The following is a 25,736-nucleotide window of genomic DNA, read 5'->3' as shown; positions in this document are numbered from 1 at the left end:
CGACACCACTGAAAATTGGGTTGTTATAATTCCATCTCTATTAAGTCCATAACTTTCGAAAAATTCACATTGATATTCTAATTACGTATTCTTCCTTCCCCAGGTCCAAAAAGCCATGCACCATTCCAAATGTTTATAGAGGCAACATTCCTCACTTTCCAACCTATCCCCTATTCCAAAAGTTGTCGGGCATTCCATATACTTCGCTAAGTGTATGAAGGGTAAGATCCCAAATATGCACTTAAAAATTCTCCTCTTAGGTAATACTTGGCTTTCATAAGATGTGCTAGTAAACTGTTGGGTTTCATAATTAACTATCATCCTTGTTTAGCTAACAAGGTAATGTTAAACTTGGATAAGTCCCTAAACCCCACACCCCCATGCGATTTTGTTGTACACATGGCTGACCAATTGCACCAATGTATGCGCTTATTTGTTGTTGAAATTCACCACCAAAATTTTTTAAATATATTTTCTAATTCACGGAAAAAGGAAACTAGCAACATAAAACACTACGTAGCATAAATCAGGTTAGCTTGTAAAACTGACTTAACCAACACCTCTTTTCCTCCTACTGAAAGGAATCTCATACTCTAATTTTGTAACTTTCTTATTATTCTTTCTTTTATTCCAATAAATGCGTATTTTTTATGTCACCCCACCATTGTAAGCAACCCAAGATATTTCTCAAGGTTATTTACTATCCTTACCCAAAAAATTCTCCCTACTTGCTCACTTTGTTCAATACATGTGCTACTACTGTAATAAATTAAAGATTTATCAAAATTAACCAACTGACCTGATACTTTTTCTTAATTAGCCACCACCTTTTTCATCGCTCTTGCTCCCTCCTTCGTTGCTTCACAAAACAATATACTATCATAAATGAAAAATAGATGCGTTATTGCCGGTCCATTCCTGCCCACTTTAGCACCCTTGACCTGTCCTTCATTCTTTTCCCTTGTAATTAATTTAGAGAATCCTTCAGCACGAATAATAAAAAGATAAGGGTTTAGAGGATCACCTTGTCTCAATCCCCTACTAGGCCTAAATTCTCTTCCTTGAATCCCATTAAGCACTATTTTCTTAGCATATTTTCAATCAAGCTCCATTCCATCCTATCATAGGCCTTACTCATATCGAGTTTTAAGGTGAAAGAACCAACCAATCACCAATCCCTCCTTTTTAAATGAACGCAAAATCTTGTAAGCCACTAAGATGTTGTTGGTAATTTGTCTACCTAGAATGAAAGGACCTTGATTCCCATCGATACAAAAGTCCAACACCCTCTGAATTTATTTACCAACACCTTAGAGATTATTTTGTAAATCATATTGCAAAGGTTTATTAGATGAAACTAGCTTCTATTGTTTGGTGAATTAATTTTGGAGATTAACGTAATGTTGCTACCATTGATATCTTTTAAGTCCCTCATTCCTTTTAGCGCATCAATGTAATATCAAGTAACATCATCTCCTATTATGTGGCAATACTTTTGATAGAATAAGGCTAAAAAACCATCATTTCTTGAAGCTTTTAATGGTGCCATCGATTTAACTACTTCAACATCCTCTTCTTTTTAAAAATCAGACATTAACTCCTCATTTATCCTATCCAAAATACAGGGCTAGATGCTTTCAAAAATCCTTTCACATTCACTTACAGTATTTGACATAAACAACTCTTGAAAGTAATAGGAGGCAATTTCAATAAATTCATTATCTCCTTCAACCCATCTTCCATTCCTGTCATTTAAATCACGAATTATATTCCTTTTCTTTCGACCACATGCAACCTTATAAAAGAAAGACATATTCCGATCCCCTAGCTTGAGCCAGTTCACCCTTGCTCTCTATTCTTAGAAAATCTCTTCTTTATCTGCTTCCAAGTTTAGCGCTAGTTTTATATTGGTTATTTATGCTAAAACATCATCATTAGCTTCCTTCTCCGATAATTCTTTTAGTTTAGAGTGCATGCTTTGCTTTTTACCTTCTCTTACTAATTTGATCATGCTAGCCCACCTACTTATCTTTGATCCAAGCATTATCAATATTTCTAGAACATCTCCCTTACCTAACCCCAACTTTCTACTATTGTTCATCAAAGTTCTCCTCCAGTATCCACTCCAAGTTGAAACAAAAGCAAAATGGTCTTGCCAATGTTCTACCTCTGATTTTTCCAACCGAATTTAGCATAATTGGGCAATGATCTGACATGCTATGTTGTAAATGTTCAAAAGAGTAGCCTTGAAAAATATCCCACCACCTAGAATTTGAAACTCCTTTATCAAGTCTTTCCATTATATTATTACTAAGAAACCTCCCCCTTTACCATGTAAACTCTTGTCTCGAAAACCCTAAATCACTTAAGTCACAATCCCTTAACACATCTCGAGAAGTACTTATTTGCCTCTATTCTTGTATACGCCCTCATTTCTTTTCAAAATAAAATATTACCTCATTAAAATCCCCCATCACTACCCATGGCAGGTTACACACTATCTAACTGTCGTAAGAGGTCTCAAGAATCCTTCATTAATCCCTCCACTAGTGCTTCATAAAATCAAGTAAACCTCCAAAAAATTGTTTCATTCTCTTCTTTAATCATCACATCCATATGATAATTAGAAAAACTTCATAACATTACATCAATCCCCTTCTTCTAATCTAAAGATAAGCCTCATTTTGATCTATTTGCACCGACATCAATCCTATACATGAAACCACAACTTTTAATTTTCTCTATTTTTCTTGTGTCAACTTTTGTTTTGATTAGAAACAAAACTTGGGGTCGACAATATCTAAGAAAATTTTTGAGATAATGAACCGCCCACAATTGCCCTAATCCGTATACATTCCAGCTAAGAGTTTTCATTGCAATCGGCCGGTCTACTTTCTGGCAGCTGGCACTATTTCATTATTCTCATCCAAACTTATCGCTTCTATTTGATTCAAGACTTCTTGCCCCTCACTTTGTGTTCTTTGCCTCTTTTTACCATCCCTGTAAGTGATGGGTTTGTTGTAACACTCCGAATTTTAGGGTTAAAAGTTTTTAGGTTTTGTGGTTAGGGTCTGAGAGAAGGGTGTGCTTTTGTGTTTAGTTGTATGTGTAAGTGTTAGAATGGGCTGTATAGTAGATTATCATATTGCACCGTATTACACATATGTCTGCTTGACTGCGTATTAATATCTGAGTGGCTTAGTCCATCTACATGGTGTGGAGGGTTGGATAGACCTTTCGAGGTCTTAAGTGGTGTGTTTTGGTTGGATGAGCTTAAACAGCTCTTATAGGGTGTGATTGGGGGACGGAGAGATGTGGTGGGTTTTATCACTTGACTGCATTTCATTCACATCAGTCTATGAGTTCTGACTGTAAGATTGGTTGTTTGTATTCTGTTTGCCTGAACAACGTTTGTGTTGAGTTTTCTGTGTGAACTTGGTGTGTTTTGATTGTTATGTTTGTTGGGACGTTAGTTGCAAGTATGATTTCCAACTCTATGAGTATTTGAAAATCTTCTGTTGGGACGTTAGTTCCAAGTATGCTTTCTGACTCTGTGAGTATTTGAAAATCTGTTGCGCTACTATTGGAATTCTATATTTCTGTCTCTTATTTTATTTCGAACTCACACTAAGCTCGAGTAGCTCACCCCCTCTTAGTGTTTCCCATTTTAGGTGCTTTTCTAAATTCTGACGTAAGACTCTGTATGCGAAGATCTCGGATAGTCTCAGAGAAAAATATAATATCAGTTTGTATTTTTAGATTCTATTTTGTTATTCGGTTTTTGAACTATAAGATTTTATAAAACTATGGGATAAGCACCATTTCAAGTTCTTATTCTTTCATTTAACTTCGGTTTATATTAAACTTAACTGTAAATTTAATGACTAAATTTAAATGATTAAATGTTTCGGTTTGGCGTGATAACTTGTTTTGTAAAAATTTACCTACGATCAATTTGGTGATCAATGTAACATCCAGAATTTAGTCTAAACTTCTAGGCCAGGTTTAGGGTGTTACATTTAGTGGTATCAGAGTTAGGTTTGTAAAAACTCGGCATGTGTTTTTACGTAATCGTGTGCACACGTGCTTGTTTAAAAAAAATTGAGAAACTTTACCACAGTAAGTTGGAATGATTTGTGTTTTGGAAATGTTTTATAGAAATGAAATGTTTGAGACTCCGATGTTGGTCGAGGTAAAAATTCAAAACTGTAAGATTAGAAATGTCAAATTTTTTATTTACTTTGTTTGGTGGTTGTTCTCTGAAAATTTAGATATCCTAAGTTAGCCACATGATAGATATGGATTTTGAAGGTAAGCAAGATTGCGGGGAGTCATCTGCCTCTCTAGGACGTGTGTCTGTTCAGGAGTTAGAAGTCAATACGGTCCCGTCAGCTTCAAGTAGCGATAGCCTAGAGGTTGGTACCGAATTGTTGACTCAGGTGGTAGAGAGGTGTTAGAGGAAGTGTTTGAGGCTAGATTAGATAGGATTAGTGAAACGCTTCAAGCTAGGTGTGTAGATTGTAGGAAGAAAAGAGATTGTAGTCCTCTGAGGTTGGAGCCTCATTCTGTGAAGTGTGTTAGAACACATTTGAGTGGTAATAGCGATTTTGCGAAGGGTGCTGGTAGTGGTGCGAGCATTCTGTTTTGTCAGCACTGTATGAAGTGTCATCTGAGTAAGTGTTGGAAAAAGGCAAGAGCGTGTTTTCGATGCAGGTCCACAGAGCATCAGATCCGAGAGTATCTTTGATGATTTTGAGACAGGTATGGTTTGAATGTTTCGACGTTTAGATTAGAATATTAAAATTGTGTTTGATAAGACCATTGTGTATCTACTTCAGTGGTTAAGTATTCTAGGTATGTGTGTGAGGTCTTATGTTTGATTTGGTTTTGCTCTAGCTAGAGTGCGTAGCGGGAGCGTGTTGGTGTAGCTTGTGTTATACTATTATTTTGTTAGTTGGAAATTTCAGGGACAAAATTTCTTTAAGGAGGGATGAATTGTAACACCCCGAATTTTAGGGTTAGAATTTTTTGGGTTTTGTGGTTAGGGTCTGAGAGAAGGTTGTGCTTTTGTTATTAGTTGTCTAGTTAAGTGTTAGAATGGACTTGCTGGTCTGGTGGTGGAGTGAGCCTCTTGGTTCCAAGTTCGATTCCTTGTGTGAAATTTTTGGAGGAATATTTTTTTTTGTTTTGTTTGTTTTGTTTTAATTTAATATATACTTATTTACTTATTTATTTTTGGTTTTTATTTTTCTTTTTGGCTGAGACGTTCTTTTCTTCTTCCCTTTTGTTTTATTTTATTTTCTTTTTATTTGGTCTTTACTTTCTCTTTGATTTTCCTTTCTTTCCCATGGGAAACGATTTTCAATGCACATATATCGAAGAATTTCGCTCCTCCGTCGTCGAATCAGGTGTGGATTTCGTACCTTCTTTTAATTTTTCTTACGAACTTTAATTCAAATTTACGAAAAGTCGGCAACGTGTGGGCGTGAGTATTTGCAAAATTGTTATTTTTGATGTTGTAATGCTGGCTTATGCTTAAAATTTGTATAATTTGGTATAATTTCGAACTGTTGAGGGCTGGGGTGTGCTTCGTGGCTAAAAGCACATTTTTTAGGGATGTTTTAGGGTGGTTTTGTGGCCACATGGGGTTGTGCCGATACACCACCATACAGCCTGGCCACACAGTCGCGTGTCCGATTTGGGGATTTTGTCGAGTTTCACACAGCTGTGTCCCTTGGCACATGGGCTTGTGTGTTTAGGGATTAGAGTTTGAGTGATTTGGTGTCACACGGTCGTGTGGCTGATTTAGGGATTTAGAGATCCCCTACGGGCGTGTGTTTTGGACACACGGCCATGTCTGGTGGGCACAGGGATGTGTGATACCCTCATACGACCGTGTCTACCCTGTACTCTATTTTAGTATAATTGAACAGTGAGTTACATGGCCTGTTCCCACAGCAATGTTCTTGGTCCACCTGGGTTTGTGCCTCAGTCACACGACCGTGTGCCTCTCTTCACACAGGCGGGTGCCTCAGCCACATGGACATGTGCCCCTCTTCACACGGGTGTCTGACCACCCACACAGCCTAGGCATTTCCACACGGCCAGAGCACACGGCCGTATGGTCCTAAGTTACCAAATTTTTAGTTTGTGTATGTTTTGATCTAAAAATGTGTCAGTGGTTTTTGACCCTTGGCTAGGCTTAGGTAGGGGTAATTAAGTTTCTATATTCGTGGCAATGTGTTCCGCTTAAGTGTTGTTGCGACTGTTTAGTGAAATGTTTGATTCTGAATTTGGACTATTGGGCGTGTATGCTTATCTATCTCTATCTAATTGTCATTTGACTTTTTACTATTTCTGTGAGATTGAATGCATTCATTCACTTGTATAAAGTATTTTAGGTGGGATTGAGAAGAGAAGGGAGTCTAATTCTAATCTAATCTGATAGTTCTACTTAATTTACTTGTACAATGATTTATTGTATTGTCCTACATGTGCGTCAGCTTTACTACGTACCATTATCTGTTCTGGCAGTTAAGACTACAACTTGGCTACACAACAGATTACCACATTGCACTGTACTGCACATAGGCTATCTCGGCTGCGTATTAATATCTAAGTGGCTTAGTCTATGTACATGGTGTGTAGGGTTGGATAGACCTTTTGAGGTCCTAAGTGGTGTGTTTTGGTTGGATAAGCTTAAACAGATCTTATAGGGTGTGATTGGGGGATGGAGAGGTTTGTTGGCTGGATGGGTGGATTTTATCACTTGACTGCATTTCATCTGCGTTAGCCTATGAGTTTCGACTGTAAGATTGGTTGTCTGTATTCTGTTTGTCTGAACAACGTTTGTGTTGAGTTTTCTGTGTGAACTTGGTGTGCTTTGATTGTTATGATCTGTTGGGATGTTAGTTCCAAGTATGCTTTCTGACTCTATGAGTATTCGAAAATCTATTGCGCTATTGATTGGAATTCTGTATTTCTATCTCTTGTTTTGTTTTGAACTCACACTGAGTGTAACGCCCTGAATTTTGGGCCAAGTAGAAATGGGCTTCACGTATCGGAGGAATTGGAATTTAGTCGTGCAAGTGAATGACACAAGTGTGTATCTGCTTCAGTGGTTAAGTGTTCTTAGTGTTCTGGGAGTGTTTAAGAAGTCTTAGGTTCAAGCCTTGGCTTTTGCAAAATTTTGGTTTTTAAGGGATGAACCATGGCTCTAGCATGTAGGCTTTATAAATAATTGTGGATGATTTAGGACACAGAAAGAGCTTGTGGTGGAGTGGAAAGGTGGCCTGTTATGTAATTATAAGGTCTGAGGTTCAAGTCATGGCAATGAAGATGAGTATTTATTTTGCTCTCTTGCCATGTGAGAAGTAAAGGTTAATTGAAACTCTGTTGAGGAAAGTTTGAATTAGTCAATGAGTGGTTTATGGAGAAAATCTTGGAGAAGATAAAGAGGAGTTTTAGGAGGATCGGTGCAGGTAATCCGTAGCATTAGGAGGATCGGTGCTGCGAGGGACTCGAAGATGGCCACACGACCGCAATTTTTTTTATGCTTAACTTTATTTATATTTATAATTTCGCTTTGGGTTTTGATTCTGTAATAAAGCCTCTTAAACTTAAGTTATTATATTTGGGCTTTATTTATTTGATACTTAACTGATAATGATAGAACGTTGGTTTTAAAAAAGATTAACTATTTTCAAAACACCGCGTTTTTGCAACATTTTTGGATATTGCTTCCACATCAAACAATGTTTTAAATTAAAGACGTTTTAAATGGTTAATAAATGGTTAAGATGTTTTTTTTTTAGTTTCTGACAAAGAGATTCCAACTCAGAAACGAATTTCTACCAACAAGACCAATTTTTGAAAGACACTTCAACATGACACGTTAGATTCGACCATAACGTCTAGGCCAAGTTTGGGGTGTTAATTTAGTGGTATCAATGGGCCTTAGTTTTTGGATTTTAAAGTTATTTACAAATGATTCTGAAGCATTTTGAAATATTTTGATTGAGTGGTTCATCGAGTCTCCGGCGCCGAAGCCGTATGTTTCTGAAACTGTTGTTTGTTTTCATTAAAAAGCTGTAGATAAAAATACTGAGATTTCTTTAGATATTAGACTGTATTGCTACACTTGAAATTAGAGTTTGTATTTATTCTGTGTGTGTTCTGGAAATGGTATGCATGTGATATCTATCCGCTCTGATGGATAGATGGTTTGGTGTGTGCTTGTATTATTAAGATCAGAGCGCATAGCGAGAGCGTAGCGTGGTAGGCTAGGATGTGCGACTGTTCTGATAGTTGGAAATTTCTAGGACAAAATTTCTTTAAGGGGGTAGAGTTGTAAAGCCAAGAATTTTGGGCGTAGAAGAAATGGGCTTCACGTATCGGAGGAATTGGAATTTATTTGTGCAATTGAATGACACAAGTGTGTATCTGCTTCAGTGGTTAAGTGTTCTGAGTATTCTGGGAGTGTTTGAGAAGTCTTAGGTTCAAGCCTTGGCTTTTGCAGAATTTTGGTTTTTAAGGGATGAACCATGGCTCTTCCATGTAGGCTTTATAAATAATTGTGGATGATTTACGACACAGAAAGAGCCTGTGGTGGAGTGGCAAGGTGTTGTGTTGTGTAACTGTGAGGTCTGAGGTTCAAGTCATGGCAATGAAGATGAGTATTTATTTTGCTCTCTTGCCATGTGAGAAGCAGAGGTTGATTGAAACTCTGTTGAGGGAAGTTTGAATTGGTCAAGGAGTGGTTTATGGAAAAAATCTTGGAGGAGATAAGGGAGGAGTTTTTGGAGGAGGTTGTGGAGAAAATCAAGGGATTTGGAATGAGGGGGAAAAGCTAGTGCTGTTTGTGATCACTAATTCGGCTTTGAGGAAGTAGTTTCCCATTTTTCGAGATTATGAGCATTTCGGGAGTTCTCTGTTGCACTTCTTAGCTGATTCTTGCTAGGGGTCTTTCGCGTTTTCTGTATATTTTTTTAATTTTATTTTTTGGAGTAGCCAAATTGTTACCATTCGGGTATTTTGTTTGTGTTGGCTTGTCACCTTTTCTTCCCTTTCTTAAGAGTTTCCTCGTGGACAAAATACCCTCTTTTCTCCTCCTCAATCCCTTCCCATTTTTGAATGGTCGTTCTCTGCTCTCTTCTCCTTCTCTCAACTTAGCCGAATACATATTTCTTTACTCCTTCTCTATTTCCTTTTTGGTTTTCTTCTTCTATTCAACTTTCTCTTCTTTATTTTCTCTATTTCCTTTCGACTTTTAGTTCTTAATCCTTGTGACCGATTTCTGGATTCTTCTCCCCCTTTTTGTTCTATTTGTGGTTTGGTAGTGGTTCTTTAACAATTGGTGAGTTACACGATTACTACTTGTTTTCTCTATTCTTGCAATATGTTTAAGTCTATTTCTTCTTACACTTTTCTAAAGCCGACTGTCCTTTTCTCCTTGTTTTCTCTTATAGTCGAACCTCTATCTCCATTCTGTTCTCAATTTGTCAAGTAATCTCTGTTAATCGAACTCACGATGAGCAAAGGGGGTTCTAGCAATAAAGTAATGATAGTGGTGCCGACTGGGAGTGGACGCGTAGCCTCTGTCCCCAAGTTTAAGTGACGTAGGGTATCAGTGGTTCAGGACTTTCTGCCAGGTTGCGAAAGGGTAACTGCACCAAACTTTGGATTAGGTAGGCAAATTACAGTCGACCGATCTACTCAAGGCAAGTGGTAGTCAATCTTTCGGTTAAGTGGTTGTTAAGAGTTTTTCTAACACTATTTGATTAGTGATTAACTAAATGTTATGTTTGAATATAGGTTCTGGCGATCGTGAATTCTTAATACTCTATGTGATCAGGTGTGTAACCTTATGCTGTGTTTGATGATCGGTAGAAAAGCCGAAAGTGTGTGTATTTGTGTGCGGTTTTCGATAATCGTTCAAAAGCTGAAAGTATGTGTTATTTACACTACAATGACTGTAGATCGGCAAAATGCCGAAAAGTCGAAAATATGGTGTATGATGCCACACGAGCGTGCGATCGCACATGTGGTGAACCAAGCCCATGAACATGGGCTATAGGCTGTAGCGGCCACCACGAGCGCTCTCGTGGTCTTGGGCTGTTCTGGGCCTCGTGGGCTAAGTGGGCCGTACGGGCCCAATGGGTCGTAGGCCCTCACGGATAAAATGTATGTGATGTGGTAAGTGTTGTTTGGACTGTGATGTTCGCATAGCTGTGGCTGTTTTTGGGCTAAATGGGCCACACGAGTGTGTGGGCCCACTTGGGCCGAGTAATAGGCCTTAGGCCCACTTTCACTGTTATGTCTGTTTAGATTACTTAAGTCGCTTGAAGCGATGGTGGACCTTCTATTGGGTCGTTAAGACCCTGGTTTGTAAAATTACCAAAATACCCTCGGATTGTAAAATTATCGAAATACCCCCGATTTGTAAAATCGAAATACCCTCTGATTGTAAAATTACCAAAATACCCTCGGATTGTAAAATTATTGAAATACCCATAATTTGTAAAATTATCAAAATACCCCTAGTTTGTAAAATTACTAAAATACTCTTGGTTTGTAAAATTATTGGAATACCCTCAAATTGTAAAATTACTGAAATACCCTCAATTTATAAAATTACGAAAATACCCTCAGTTTGTAAAATTACCAAAATACCTTCTGATTGTAAAATTATTGAAATACCCTTTGATTGTAAAATTACCGAAATACCCCCAGTTTGTAAAATTACCAAAAGACTCCCAGTTTGTAAAATTATTGAAATACCTTCGGATTGTAAAATTACTAAAATACCCCCAGTTTGTAAAATTACCGAAATAGCCTCAGATTGTAAAATTACCAAAATACCCTTAGTTTGTAAAATGACTATTTTGCCCTTGTGGGTAAATGACCAACTTAGACTATGAATTTGACTGATTTGACGGTGATTGTATGACTGTGTTTTAACTGACTTGACTATGATTGTAAAACTAATATGTTTTTAATATATGCTTAAAAGGCTGTTACTGAGGATGACCATTCTGCATACACATGTAATGATTGAGCATGACATACACGACATATTGCATGGTGTTGGGACATTAATATGGAGGAAGAACTGTTCTGATAGGGTCGCACGGGTCGTACAAGACCACTGTGGATCCAGTATTGATCTATTAAGGTCGTACGGGTCGCACAAGAAGACTGTAGACCGATGGACGGCTTAGTGCCGCTTAATCTGATTATGGCTCTGTGCCAACCTAAAAATGGCTCTCTGCCATCTTGACTATGGCTTGGTGCCAAATGTATTTACTGTGACTATCTGCCAAACATACTTATTGATGACTTTGTGTCGATCATATTTACCCAAGGCTGTGTGCCGATTATATTATTGTCACTGATGGCTATGTGCCAAACATAATACAGTTACCAATGGCTTTATGCCAATTAAAATACCGCTACTGAAGGCTTAGAGCTGTATATATGCTATCAACTTTGCTGCGATTTTGGTTAGTGCCGTAACCGTGCTAATTCTGGAGTGTAGGGATGGGTGGGTTGATTTTATCCCTACGTAAGTGTAAGGTTGGTACGGGTGGTGCGTTGTTTGGATCGGGGTGGGATGCATCCTCATGCTGTTGCATATATGTTTATGAGATCTATCAATGTATTGGGCTTAGGCCACTTGTTCTAGTATTGGTTTGGGCTAGGCCCAATTGATTCTATTATAGATGTAACCCAAATGATATTGTAATGGGCTTTGGCCCACATATGCTTTGAACTGGATTGTACTGTTACTGTTAAAGGGCTTTGGCTCAGACTGTTTCTGTTTTTGTTTTGGTATACTGACTGTTACTCTAGTAAGGGGATTACACACTGTGTTTTCATAAACTCACCCCGTTTACTAATTGTGCAAGTAATCCCCAGCATCAGGAGGATCGGTGCTGCGAGAGACTCGGATATGGCCACACGACCGCAGTTTTTTTTATGCTTAACTTTATTTATATTTATAATTTTTCTTTAGGTTTTGATTCTATAATAAAGCCTCTTAAACTTAAGTTATTTTATTTGGGCTTTATTTATTTGATACTTAATTGATAGTGATAGAATGCTGGTTTTCGAAAAGATTAATTGTTTTTAAAACATCGCGTTTTCGTAACATTTTTGGATATTGCTTCCGCATCAAACAATGTTTTAAAGTAAAGACGTTTTAAATGGTTAATAAATGGTTAAGATTTTTTTTTTGAGTTTCTGAAAAAGAGATTCCAACTCTGAAACAAATTTCTATCAACAAGACCAATTTTTGAAAGACACTTCAACATGACACGCTAGATTCGGCACTAACGTCTAGGCCGGGTTTGGGGTGTTATGCTGAGCTTGAGTAGCTCACCCCTCTTAGTGTTTCCCCTTTCAGGTACCTTTCTGAATTCTGACGCTGGGCTCGGTATGTGGAGGTCTCGGACAGTCTCGAAGAAAAATATAGTATTAGTTTGTATTTTTAGATTCTATTTTTTATTCAGTTTTTGGACTATAAGGTTTTATAAAACTGTGGTATAAGTACCATTTCAAATTCTTATTCATTCATTTAACTCCGATTTATGTTAAACTTAACTGTAAATTTATTGACTAAACTTAAACGATTGAATATTTCGGTTTGGCATGATAACTTGTTTTATAAAAATTTACCTACAATCACTTCGGTGATCAATGTAACATTCGAAATTCGGTCTAAACTTCTAGGCCGGGTTTAGGGTGTTACATCTATCTTGAAATTCCTGCAGCACCTCTTTACCTTTGAATGAACATCTTTCATCAATAAGCACATTAAAATAACTAGCCCTAGAATGTACTGTACCCATACCATATTGTGCTTGATATCCCCCGTATTCTTCCTCTATTGACTCCATTAGATTTTGTCGAATGGTTGTGTTTCGCTGTTCCTTCATTACTCTCTCTTCCTATCCTCACTCCTATTCTAATTTCTTCTCTCAGATCATCTTCTCGCAACCATGGATTAGTAGTTTGCATCATTATTCTTGGTGGCACCCTTAAGGAGACATCCCACCCAAATTCCACCACCTAATCTCCTAACATTAAATGAATAGGGAAAAAACCCTCTCCATGACCTAGCCTCCCACATAAAAAATAAAACATTGTAATCTTCTCATATTGAAATTGGGCAGATATTAAATTTTTTTTGGTGAACAAACTGACTTATAAAGTTTCCAAATTGCTGTGCCATCCCCTCCAACAAAAACCCTAAAGGCATATTATGAATTTGAACCCAAAACAAGGCATAAAACAGCAAGACTTGCATTGGATCCTCCCCCTTTTCCATCTTGTGGAAAATTATAAGATTCCTATTGAAGACCATGGCATCCCATCCATCACCCGCTTCAAATAAATCATATAATAGAATCAAACAACACACTTTTTTCACCTATATCCGTTATCGAAGTTCCCCCTAAAGGATGCTATAGGTTCGCTAACATGCTCCTCAGTGATGGAAAGTGCACAACACTTTTCGTTAATACTCGTCCCACTAAGCATAAGTTGTAGTCTTCATCAAGCCCTACTTCCTCTTCGACAATTCTGATTGGTATGTCTTCGATTTCATCAATATTGAGATTAGCTAACTTTTCCTCCATCTAGCATTCACTGATTATGCTACAGGTTTTCTCAATAGAATCAATCGCTGCTAATAAGATCTCAAGAGAAAGAAGAAAACAAAATAATTGTGTAAGAAATTGCAAACTAAGATAAATGTGATACGATAGTAGACTTATTTAAAAATAATTTAATTTTGATTCCCTTAAAGAAATCTTTGACTTTGTATTTGTTAATACCTTAAATTTAATTAGAATAATGTATTTTATAAAAATAATCATTAACTCCGATCAAATTAAGCAGGCGCAAATTTATATATAATATATATATATATATAAATCATTCACTCCACCTCCTGAAAGAACTTCAAAACCATCAAGGCAGAAACCTTTCCCTTAGCCCTGTTACAAAAAGATAAATAAATGGGTTAAGAAAAACCCAGATTTCCTTACTTCTAAAAATCCAATCTCTACTGTTTGTATGATGCAACCTACTGCGTCATATGACAAGGAATTCTCTCCACTTGAAAAGTATTCAGAAAAAAAATTACAATCATGCACAAAAAATCCCTTCAAAAATTCAGACAATATTTCCGATGCACCCTCAAAAATAAGTGCTGCAGAAGCTACTTTAAATTGGCAAGCAGAAAACGCTATTGCTCAAAATCATGTTTTAGAGAAGATTGATACAAAGATCTCAACTGTTGAAGCAAAAATAGATGACAACACCAAGATGGTCAGAGATCTTATCCAGCTTTTGCAAAAAAGATTAGATGCAGTAGCAAGAGAGCCAGCAGCACCAAGACAAGATTTCTTTTCTCACCTAGCTCAAAGAGAAAAAGAAATCCAGAAGCAAAAAGACCAAATCAAGACTCTTCAAGATATAGGAAAGATTCCTGAGCCACCTAAAAGAATAGAAACAATTGAATTGTTTCCGTTAATTACACAAAACAGTTCTCTTTCAACAGAAGGCGTAAGAATCACCTTTCCAGAATTTCCAAAATGTACTAAACCAAGTACGTATGAGATCTTCTTGGAAATTAAGAAGTAAGAAGCTGAGAAGAAAAAGAAAAAGATTGCTGAAGAAACAAAAATACCCAGTGAAAATGAAGCTTACCAAGCTGAAAAGAAACTTGGAAAGAGGCCAATTATAGAAGAATCACCACCAAAATCGCCCTCTCCAAAACAAGTTTCAAAGTCTCTGATGATCCAGGAAGAACATCAAAATCCTTTAACAACTTTTTTAAAGGATTACACGAAGTCCACAATCCCAAGAATTTCAACCTTGCAAGATCAAGGAGAACAAAAGTCAGATGATACTGAATCTGATTCATGGGAAAAGACAAGCACCCCAGAAGTGTTAGAATCTTCATCAGAAAAAACAGAAACAGAAGATGAAAATCTTCTGAAAGCCTTCCAAACAACCAAAGTGGAAAAACCAAGTGATGATGAGAAATGCAAGATATACTAGAATCATCTTCTGCACCTCAGAAACAAATGCCAAAGACTTCCATAGGCAGAACCACTTTCACTCTTGATGATTTACCACTAAAGAAATGGCTAGATAGGATTCAAGAATTCCATTCCTAGTTAGAAACTTGCAAATTAACTGAAGATAGCAATTACAACATTCTCATGGAATTTGTTTCCAGATTTACAGGAATGTTAAGTGATTGGTTGAATGCTATCACCCAACATGATCAAATGCAGTTTCTAGTCCTTCAAGACCTGACCCAACCAATCCGAATCATACATCAGTATTTTGTAAGAAACCCTGAAGATTTGTTAACTCTGAAAAGAAGGGAATTCTACAAAAGAAAATGTTGTTCATACAGAAAAAGGGATTTAGCAAAGCACTTTAAAATAATGACTAAGTTATTTTGTGCTTTAGGCTTAAATCCAAATCTCAAGCCAGTCATCCTCTCATCTCTTCCAGATCAAATTCAAGTTGCAGTCAATCAAACTCTTCAAAAACAGAATAAAGATATTCTCCAAATTACAGTTAGAGAACTTCAACAAGAAGTCTTTATTACTTTAGAAGATATCTGCAATAGAAGAAAGATATTCAAAGATTATCTTCATGGTGACAAGAAGATTGACAAAGCCTGTGATGATTCTTATTTGGAGTACAAATGTGCAAAAGAACAGTTATGTGACTGTCGCACAAAAAAGAAGAAGCATTTCAAGAAACATTTTTTTCCAAAAAAAATTTCCAGAAGAAAGAAAAAAGTTAGGCCCCAATGGAGATGTCTCAAGAAAAAAAGAAAGTCGACAAAATTCGATCGTTGCTACATCTGTAATGAGAAGGGACATTTTTCAAAAAATTGTCCAAAAAACAAGCAAGCTAAGAACATTGCACAAATGATGAAGCAATCAGGGATTAAAATCTGAGAAGAAGATGGTATTGAGTCTGTTTACTCTATTGAAGATGAACCATCAGACAAAACAATCTGTGCTATTCCTACTTGTCTTAGTGAATCTTCGGATCCAGAATCAGATTATTCAGATATACAAATGATGCAAGCTAAAGTTCAAAATCTTTCTAATACAGTTCCAGTTCCTCATGTACCGGTCAAGATCTATTTAGACAAATATAGTAAACCTATTACTATAATTGCTTTAAAGATACTGAAGCAGCTGAAACCATCATGAACCCAGATGTTTTACCTCTAGAATGGTGGAAGCCTCATGTAAGGTACTTTAATTCTGCTACTGATCACCCTTTCGCTACCCATTTGATTAGTAAACTCATTACTGTTTAGTTCTTCCCAGGCTGTTGTGTAAAAACTACAGTCCTTGGTTCAAAACTCCCAGGAAAAGATATTGTAGTAGGTTTTGACCTCTACACAAAAGCCCAACAATTGAGAATACTCCCAGATGGAGTAAGATTCAAAAATCTTTTCCAACCTTTTGTGAAAATCCCAAAACTTTTTTCTATCCAGGCAGAAAAAATCCTTCACATCATTCAGGAATTGAAGGCCCAATCTTGTGTAGATTCTCACTTAGAACTTCTAAAAAAATGCCCAAATCCTTTACGGAAAAACTCAGATTTCTTCATTCATCTTTCCTTCAAGAAAAATGAAGACATGAATCCAACAAAGGCCAATCACCAAGGAATGAATCCAGATCATCTATTGCTGGCAGAACAAGAATGTCAAGAACTCCAACAGTAAGATCTGATTGAGCCATCAGACTCTCAATGGGCATGTGAAGCCTTTTATGTTAATAAAAGATCTGAGCAAATCAAAAGAAAATTAAGATTGGTGATAAATTATCAACCACTTAATTACTTCCTCCAAGATGACAAGTTCCCCTTGCCAAACAAAGATTTACTCTTTTTAAGCCTGGCAAAAGCTAAAGTTTTCTCTAAATTTGATCTTAAAGCTGGATTTTTGAAATTAGGAATACACCCTGATGACAGACCAAAAATAGGATTCTGCATTCCTGCAGACACTTTCAATGGAAAGTTATGTCATTTGGATTAAAGACATCACCTTCTCTCTTTCAGAAAGCAATGATAAAGGTTTTTCATCCTTTGATGAAAAATGTTTTAGTTTACATTGATGACATCTTGCTTTACAGCCAAGATGAAGAATATCATGCTCAACTTCTTGAGAATTTCAAATCCCTTATTTGTAAACGCGGGATAATGCTTTCAGAAAGAAAGATGCATATCAACAAAATAGAAATCAAATTTTTAGGGATGCACATCAAAGATGGAAGCTACTCTCCAGGTCCTCATATTGCCTAAGAACTCCTGAAGTTCCTATCCAAAAACCTGTCTTTTAAACAGGTACAATAATTTTTAGGGATAGTTAATTATCTTAGAAATTTTATTCCTAAAGTTTCTAAGTATATTAATCCCCTAACAAAAATGCTCAAGATAGATCCTCCCTTATGGTCTTCTTCTCAAACGAAAGCAGTCCAAAGGTTGAAGGAATTAACCCAAGACTTGCCTCCACTCCAAATTCCTTCTGATGGAAAAAGAATTCTACAAACTGATACCAGTGATAAATATTGGAGAGCAATCCTACTTGAAGAAAACAATGGAAAAAGATGCCTCTATGGATGCAAAAGTAGAAGATTCACAGATGCAGAAATCAATTATCATTCCACTTTCAAAGAGATTCTTGCCGTCAAAAGAGGTATTGAAAAATTCAAGTTTCATCTTCAAGGATACTATTTTCTTGTTGAAATGGACATGTCATCCTTTCCACAAATGCTTAAGTTCAAGCAGAAGATAGTTCCTCACCCTCAACTCCTCAGATGGGCTGAATGGTTTTCTCAATTTAAGTTTGATGCCAGATACATAAAAGAAAAGCAAAATGTTCTTGCCGATCTGCTTTCCAGACCCAAACCAAAAATTCTTGCATACAAAAGAATTTTCCAGCCCAGGCCCATTATGATGTGCAGACCATCTTCCTCATCCTCCACTTTTCCTACTGCTTATCCTGTTGCTCCAAACCTCAATCTAGAGTTTCCTCCTGAAGTGATGAGGTTGATTGAACAAGGAACTTTTCATTTAAAGACAAAAGACATGATGTTTGAATACCAGATCTAAGTCTTTAAAAATTTTGGTGGACTCATCTTATGACCATGGGGTGTACATCCTGAATATCCTTTCATCCACCCTATCAAGTTTGAATTTGTTGAACAATCAGATGAGGTAAAATGGTTCTTATGGTATCTCACTCATCTCCACCATATAGCCATTCAGTTTCTCATTCCTGATCTCCGTTATTTTCTGGTAAAAGCCATTAGAGGAAATGTTGAACCACACCACCAAAATTTTTTCACTTTTTTATGTTGGTTCTATCCTCTAACTCAATGGTTAAATATGATTGATCAGTATTACCAAGAAAATAAAGGAAATTATATGGTCATCATCTTCTACAAGCCTCAGTATTTTGTTACACGAGGAAGAGTAATCCAGTTAGGTTCTTTCCCTACCGCCTGGATTCACAAAGTTCTTGATAAAGATTTCAGAAAACATGATGTGTAATACAGGATCATACAGAAGTTCCTTTGCCAACTCAACAAGGTTATCCCATTTGAAGTATGGCCACCTCCAGAAATTGATGCTCCTTGGGACACATGGCCTATAAGATATAAGTGTTATCACAAAGGAATCTTAAAAGCCATACAGAAATATTATGAAAGTATACCGAATCCCTCAGAATGGTCCCAAGAATACCCGTGGTATTGCAGTCAAATCAATCTATTAAAATTGCACCAAGAACAAGAAGTTGATGGGAACAAAGACATAAATAAAGATATGGATGAAGATAGCGGTGCTTTTAAGGAGCCAGACATGACAACAAATAGTGATTACTCCATGGATAGTGCTCAGTACTCCCACTCAAGTAGAAACAGCTGAAAGATGTCACTCATAATTCAACCGCTTTATGTCTATAGTACTGTTATCCTTCAATAATGTTTGTTGTACTGTTTACTTTATGTCATAAAAACTACTGTTTTTTACTATTTACTATTTTGTTGTATTATCCCTCCTTTGGATATAAAAGGAGAAGAAATCAGTGTGTAAGATCATCGAGCCTTCTATCAATAAAATATCAGTGTGTTTTAGTATCTATGGCTTTCTAAACTCTCATTTTTCTCTAAGTCTTCTTCTTTTCAGAAAATTTTAGATGAGTTCACAAAGAGTTACAATAGAGTATGCTCTGTGCTTACCATACAATCGATTTTGCACACCAGAAATATTGAAATTCTGATCAGTGATAGTAATATCGCTGAAGACATCATATGTCTCCTGAATTAAGGGTTTGAAGCTAAAAGGCAGTGTCTGTCTATATGACCCATGAGGAGAGGTCTGAAATTAAACAAGTTCTTCTTTCTTGTAGTCCCTGTGACTATCCTCCCCGTTATTGGCAGGTTCTCATATTGCCTAAGAACTCCTGACTCGAGACACATTATTTCGGCTGATAAGGGCAGAATAAGGTGAAATGTAATGATTTGACCCATACAAGCTATATTTTTCATTAAATTGGAAAAACCAAACTACTTAGAGATTCAATTTTTTGAGATTTTCTTTCAATCACTCAAACATTAAATTTCTAGTAATAGTTGATTATACATATCGCATTGTGTTTATATTTTTATTTTGGTCATCCAACTTCTAAGTTGTTTTCATTTTGATCATTCAAAAGATATATTTTTAAATATTGACTAGAGTAAAACCCATTAAAAATTAAAATAAAAAAGTAGTAGAAACTAAAATAATGCATTAAAAATTAGTGAAACTCTACTTGTTTACCCCATTGCCAAAATTTCTAAACTTATTTTTCTTCCAATATTAAAATTTTAACTTCCCAAACATTAAAATTAATTAAATAGATTGTTAAAAAATTATTACCTCTTAATAGTGTCGGTGATTGTTAATGTAATATTGCAATTAATTAAATTAATCTCTTTCTAAAATTTAAATTTTATTTTATGTTTCTAAAATAAAATCAACTCAAATAACTCATATTTAATAATTATTTACTTAAATTTAAATTTTTTTATTATATAATAATTAAAATAAATAAAAATATTTACAATTAATTAATTTTTCTCTCATACCAAACAAAATTTATATTTTTCATCACTTCTTTACTTTAATTGCACGAATTCTTGTTTAGTTTTAGCTTAATAAAGAAAACTCAACATTATATATATTTGGTTCAAAATGAAATTAAAAAAAACCCCTAAAATATAACTTCCCCAAAGCCACCAGCATTAGCTTGTAGCAAATCAATTGAGCATAGCCATAATCCATTTCGTGCACCAATTTAGCAAGCAAATCAGCACATTTATTTTCCTCACGAAAGATGTGCCTAACCTGTATAACCCAGCCTTCTTCAATCAAATTCAAGTAGTCTCTATTTAGTTGACATGTGTCCGTTCCTAAATAGATTTGGAATTATATAATTAAAATTTTTTAATTTTTTTAGAAAATTGTTAAATATTAGTTATTTGAGTTTATTTTGAGGTAAATTATCAAAATAGTTATTTTTGTTTAGCTTAGGTTATGTTTTAGTCACTTATGTTTGAAATGTTATATTTTAGTCATTTACGTTATCGTGGTATAACATTTTAGTCATTGAGCCATTAATTGTCATTAACGGTGTAACAGTAAGTAGACGTAACACGTTAAATCATCATTTTAAATAAAATTTTTAGGTTAATTTATACAATCAGTCCACATATTTTTTCGTTTTGAGCAATTTAATTTTTATATTTTATGTTCTTTTAATTTTCTTTTTTCTTTTAATTTTTTATTTTTTATTTTTCATTCTCTCCTGCTTCTCCCACAGTTTTCCTCTATTCTCCATTTTTTTTAACGTAGTTTTTTTATGTTTTCCATTTGTTAAAACTAGTCTCTATACTTTTATTTTTTAAACAGTTTAATTTTTTTTGAGTGAGGTGAACTTATGGACTAGTTTTAACAAATATAGAACATAGAAACACTACATTAAAAGAATTGAATAAGAGGAGAAAATAGAGGGAGAATCAGAAGAAAATGAAATATAAAGAAAAACAAAGTAAAGTTAAAAGAACATAAAAAAAATAAATTGCTTAAAATGAAACAATATAGGGATCAATTGTAAAATTTAACCTAAAGTTTCCATTTGAAATGATGGCTTAACGTGCCACGTCAGTTGAGTGACTAAAATATTACAATGTGATAACGTAAGTGACTAAAACGTAATATTTCAAATATAAGTTATTAATATGTAACTTGAGGTAAATAAAAGTGACTATTTTAGTAGTTTACCATTTATTTTATTAAGGATGATTTAGAAACATGAAATAAAATTATTGAAATTTAGAAGAAGATTAAATTAATTAATTTTGATATTATAGAAACAAATTGGTTGATATTATCAAGGGATAAAAAAGTTTCAATAATTTATTTTCTTGATTTTGATGTTTTGAAATTTAAAATTTCAAGATTGAAAAAAATAAAATTTTGACAATAGGATAAACAAGGAAATTTTGACAAATTTTTATACATTAATTTAGTTTCATCGTTTTTCATTTTAATTCTTAATTCTTTTTACCTAGATCAAGACTTAAGGAATGCTTTTTTGTTGATTAAAATAAAAACGACCTTAAAATTGAGTGATTAAAATAAAAATAAAAATATGATGTGGACATAATTTGATGTGTACAATCAACTACTATTAATGATTTAATACGTAAATGAATAAAATAAAATATCCTAAAAATTAGGCGACAAAATTACAAAAATTATTTTTAGATGATTAAAATGATAATGATAAGCAGAGTAGTTATCCAATTTATTTCCAGAGCATACTAATTGACTGGAAAGATTTGTTTGTTTTTAAGAGCATTTTAATTGGAATGCAGCCAATAGAAAATATATAAAACAATTGACAAATGAATGAGAAATGTTGATTCTGCCACCGTCAAATTTATTTATCATTTGTACGCCTATATTGAAATTTATAATGGAAAATGGCCATCCGATTAAGAATTCCATTAGAAATTAAAAAACATGTTATCTATCACGAGTTCAAAAGAGAAACAGATAAAAATAAAAGTTCATACCTTTTTTTTTATGAATGTGGAATATGGTGTAGTGGATGAAATTGTTATCCTAATTATTGGATATTTTTCTGCAATCAACTAGCTTCCTACTTCTCCGTACGATTTAAACATTCTTAAAGAAAAAAAGAAAAAAACCTCGCAAATAGAAATCTCCCCACTCATTACGAAACCATTCTATGTGCAGCCACACTCGTTGCCTTTTGCCATCTTTCACTTTACAATTAATTGATCTTCTTATAAGATGCGGAGATGTTGATTTGCTCCGCGGAGGTTATTCAACATATTTAGATTAACTTTTTAAATTTAAATTTGGTTCAATTTGAAAAGTAGATTTATCATTTTTTATTTAAGTCTCGTCTAATTTAAGAAAGATAAATTTGAATTCGATTCGCTTTGTTCATATTTAATTATTTTAAATTAGTTTTTATTTAAAATAAAATTTTAAAAATATAATACACTAAATGCACTAAAAATTAAAATAAAACTTTTGTAACACATTAAAAAGTATTTATATTGAAGAACACTACCATAAATATGTATAACTACCCATAATCCCTCCTAACCCATAAATAAGAGGATAATGTATTTCAACGCTCAATCCACATCCTCCTACATTGACAACAATGTCTATACCAATCAAGCTAAAACTCAATTAACATATAATAAATGTTCTATTATATTAAAAACACAAATAAATATAATAAATATTTTATTGTATTAAATATAATTTTATAATTTTATATTTTGGGTTGGGTTATTTAGTTGAATAAGTTTTTTTTTTTAGGTTTTGGGTAACGGGTTTAATTCTTATTGGGTTTGCGATTTAATATAAATATATATAACAATTATTTAACATATATAATTAATATAATATTTTTATAACATAACATATTCAGGCTGGGTCGGGCTCGGGCAAAAAAATCTTGCCCAAGATTCAGCCCTTATAAAAAACGGGCATTATATTTTACCCAAGCCTATTTTTTGGGCCTTGTGTTTTGTCCAAACCCTTGATAAGTGTTGAAAGTAGCATGTTTTAATCTCATTTTTAATGCATTTTTTAGGCGATTATTCAATGTTAATGATGAATTTTATACTCCTAATCCTTTAAATTCATATATTTATACTTAGGAGAGCAATTGGGAGCAAAAGGAGTGAAAAACGAGCTAAAATAGAAAAATTGGAGTAAGGTACATGAGCCACATGGGCTGCCACGCGATCATGTGGTAGGCTATGTTGATTTCGTGAATTGCACTTTGGACAATGGAAAAACACGATTTTTAGGGATTTTCGGACATTCTGAGACCTATATATGACAAAATAAGACGATAGGAGTGAATCATCATAAAATACTCAAGAAAACAACTCAAAAAACACCACTGAAGCCGATTCTGAAGTAGATTTCCATCAGGATTGAAGATTCCCTTTTGATTTCTTTGTAGATTATTATGACTTTCTTTCTTTCTTGTGGTTATACTGTATTTTGAATGTTTTTATTTGCTAGCATGAACTAATTTTCTAAATATATAGGGAGATGAACCCTATGATGGATACTGCTGTTTGATTTTTATTTTACGCAATAAAGACTTAAATCTTGTTCTCAATTATGTGTGCTTAATTCTTGGTTTACTATTTCTAGACTATTGATCCATGTTTGACGTGCTTAAACTAGAGAAGGAATAGAACCTGTTTAAGAGTAGATCTAGCATAATTGAGTGAAGTTGCATGCAATCCTAAAAATAGGACTACATAAATTTACTGAATTAGAGTTAAATCTAATAGGGGAATCCATAAATAGAGTGAATGCGATAATAGAGGTTTTAATTAGAAAGAAATTTCAATTAATCAACTGCTAGTCAATTTTTCTTATTCTTGAAGAGAGAAATTAACATAATTTAGTGATTTTTACAGATTAAGTGTAACACCTCTAACCCGTATCCATCGCTGGACTAGGGTTAAGCGGCATTACCAAACATATCGAAACACTTTGCATTCATTTCACAAACATAATAGCATCATAGTCAAACATCAACATAAAGTCCCTTTCTTAGGTCAATGAGACCATAAACATGCATTGGTAAGAGGTCGGGACTAAACTGAATACATTCATAGGTTTCATCACTTAGAAAATTTTTTTTCCATTCTATTGAGGTCACACGCCCGTGTAACCAGGCCATGCCAAAACAGAGTTTACATACTGACTTTTCCCCATGGCCAACAGACATGCCCGTGTGGTTCTTAGCTAGCTACTGACTTAAGCCCACGGTGTGCTATGGCCGTGTGGCACAATCCAGGCTTGGTTTAAGCCAACTTGCCACCCCATTATGGGTCAACCTACAAACAAAGAATAAAGCATATATGTACAACTCAATTAACCATTTTCTCATGCTAAAACACATATCATTTATACTATAATATTATCAACCATTTATGTAACAGCCCTAATTTGACCCTAGTCGGAATGTGGTTTCGGGACCACAAAACCGAGTCATAAAATTTAGTTAAAATTTTATTTGCATACCTTATATGTGTGGTAGTACTTGTATAAAAATTTGATGTTTTAATTTTTATCTTAGGAATGTGAATCTTGCTCGAAAGGATTTAGTTGAGAGACTTAGAAAATTTGATAGGTAAATAAGTGAGGACCAAATAGTATTGAAATATGAAAAGTTGGGTTTGCATGTCAAAATGCCCCAAACTATGTTGAGTGGCCGGCCAAGCATGGCTTCATTCTTCCAAGATTATGTTGTTATTATTATTTAATGTTGGTAAGCAATTAAAATAGAGGAAAAATAAAGATTAATGATAAGAAAATAAACAAAAAAAAAGGGTGTTCATCCTTGCTACCCTTTAGCCGAAAAACCAAGTGAAAGAAAAAGAGAAAAGCTTTGGAGAAGTCGGCCATACTAGTATCTAAGTTGAGGTATGTTGAAGTTATTCCTTTAAATTCATGTATATTTTTGGTTGTTAGTTTGAATTCTATCTATCCCATGGTTGGATTTGGGGTTGTTGGAGAGTTGGAATTTGACAAGAAGCTTAAAAATTTTAGTTGATACCTTGATGCTATTAACATGTTAGTTGTATGGATGAACTAAGTTGCTTGTTATGTTAGCATGAAAGTGAAGATGTTAAGTCATTTTGTTGGAGGTGCCGAAGTTGGGACTAAGAAGGGGATGAGTATTCGGCTAACATAGTTGAAAGGGATGTTGCCGATTTTTAGAATTTGATTATGGGAGTGGCTATAATGGGCATAAAGATGTTGAACTTAAGAAATGTAGCAACATGCAAATTTATATGATATCACAAATGGAGGTGAAGCTATGCTAGATTGGGAAAAAGTTGATCAAGTGTGCATGAGAAGAATTTAGGTGTTTAGATGATGTTATAGATGACACTATACATGTATATATATATTCGCCATCAAAGTGAGTATGTAGGTGATGTTGAGTCAAATTTTGGTGCACATTCGGTATGTATATATATATATAAGTATGCCCATTCGTGATGTTACCTTTAATCATGTATATAATCGACTAAATGGGTAATTAGTAAGAGGGGTTGCCGAATATA

Source organism: Gossypium arboreum, chromosome 11 (assembly GCF_025698485.1).
Source record: "Gossypium arboreum isolate Shixiya-1 chromosome 11, ASM2569848v2, whole genome shotgun sequence".
Taxonomy (NCBI): Eukaryota; Viridiplantae; Streptophyta; class Magnoliopsida; order Malvales; family Malvaceae; genus Gossypium; species Gossypium arboreum.
Note: the sequence above shows the minus strand (reverse complement) of the source record.